The following is a 2,093-nucleotide window of genomic DNA, read 5'->3' on the forward strand; positions in this document are numbered from 1 at the left end:
TGCTTGCTGCTGCTGGACACTATTTTCATTTTGAATCCATAAGTCTGTCTGTCTGTCCATCCGATTAAACTCACTTACTCAGTTGAATGTTAAACAGCAGATCTGAAAGTCGCTTCTGGCGCTGTTTATTGCACGGGTCATGTGCATCTGGGCATGCAATCTGCCTATATTCCTAAAAACATAATCCCATTAACATAACAATATGCCATTGATGTTACTCGGTCATGGGTTTGACCTTAGCAGAGTCTAAATATTCAGCATGCATGTTGAAAAGCGAAACAGATGGTACGTAGGCCCAGTATTCTGACTTCTGAATCGGAATATATATTTTTACACAGCATTGAAAGTTTTCAACCCCGCTACTAAGAAATGGAAACAGCATGTTTACTAGTATTTTGAACACTGCTCTACATTGTGTGCCCATGAAAATAGATAGAGAATCCCAAAGAAGAATGAACAGATCACCTACAGTCCTTCAACAGAGTAGTTTAGATGGCTTCTTAATTTCTGTTTGCTCGATAACGTAGTTGTCAATGGCAGAGGTGGGTAACCTATGTCTCGAGGGCCATTTGCAGCCCTTGAGGCCGTTTTATCCGGCCCCAGATGTAATTGGAATGTTATGCAGCTTCACATAAAATATATAATGGAATCTTAGAAAATACATTTGCAATACAATTAAGCTATATTCAGGGGACCTAGAGAAGGTGGGTCTGTTTTAAAGGTGGCTGCCTTCAATAAAGGCCTAAAATGCAGGGGGAAATCCTGGTTTGTGTTCATAGAACGGCCCTCTGAGGACTTTTATGGCCCTTGGATGAATATGAAGTGGCTCCTCGAATGAAAAAGGTTCCCCACCCTTGATCTATGGCAAGGCAATAGGCGTATTAACCTACTACATGTTAATATACAGGCCAGGGCCGCTGACAGCTTTGGCTCGGCTCAGGACAAAGTCATCTAAAAGGGCCCCCCACCCTATGCATACAATGTAATACATCTCTCCCTGATCCCAGGACAAGTGCTGTTTGTCCCCCTTCTCAGCTTCCCAGTAGACCTTTATGTGGCTCCGACCTCCACTTGAAATTCCACTTCTGGCACCTGCCATCGTTATTTATCACAAGTGTTGTGTTTTCAATTGGCCACTAGATGTCAGCTATTCATTAATGATTTTCACTTCACTCACTGACACATTTTATGATAATAAATAAATAATAATAAAAAATATAGATCTTTCATGAAGATTAACACCAACACATGAAACAAGAGACAATAAATGGTATTTGTTCTTTATTGTTTTCAATAGATAACATTAAAATGAATCATACCCCCCATCACAATAACAGACATCACTGTTCCTGGTTTAACACTGACACTGCAACACGGGTACATAAGGTACACAAACACAGTCACAATCCAGACCCTACTACTGTAGTCACTTCCAAAAATGCAAATAAAAAATAAAATAAAAAAAAGGAAAGGTAAAGATACCTCTGTATGTGCACAGCCAAGGCCTGTCCTGCTCTACAAAATGGCACAGTAGCAAAGGAACAACCACCTCTACAAAAATGAATAAAATCTGTATAGGTCTATCACTGTGGAAGTGCTCTTATATTTTGGAAGTATCTATTTATTTCTCTTTTTTTCTCTGTATTTCCTATAGGAGAACATTACCAATGTCTAGAAAATGACCAGTAAAAATAGCTCATCTCTGTAAAAATGCTCTAGCTGGACAGACCTTGGCTGCGTATGGCATCACAAACTTTTTTTTTTCATTTTACATTTTTTTATTCTTTAATACAACAATCATAACACTGCTCTTTAATACAAATTTGTACAGAGTCCCACTGGTGCCAAAATAATGCCCTGTGCACAAATGCATCCAGTTCAGTATGTCTTGTGTTTATTTCAATATTCCCTTCACAGACACTTGGCTTCTCATGCTGTGCAGTACCTGAATTGACAAGATCATGTCACAGTTTTTCTGTGAGCATTTAGATTATTTTTTTATTCCTCCCATCTCTCTTTTGACATTTTCAGAGAAGTAATGTTCCATGTCTCTGTAACAAATCCAGGGTGTCTAAATGGCAATAGACTGATAT

The sequence above is a fragment of the Engraulis encrasicolus genome, chromosome 10 (assembly GCF_034702125.1).
Source record: "Engraulis encrasicolus isolate BLACKSEA-1 chromosome 10, IST_EnEncr_1.0, whole genome shotgun sequence".
Taxonomy (NCBI): domain Eukaryota; kingdom Metazoa; phylum Chordata; class Actinopteri; order Clupeiformes; family Engraulidae; genus Engraulis; species Engraulis encrasicolus.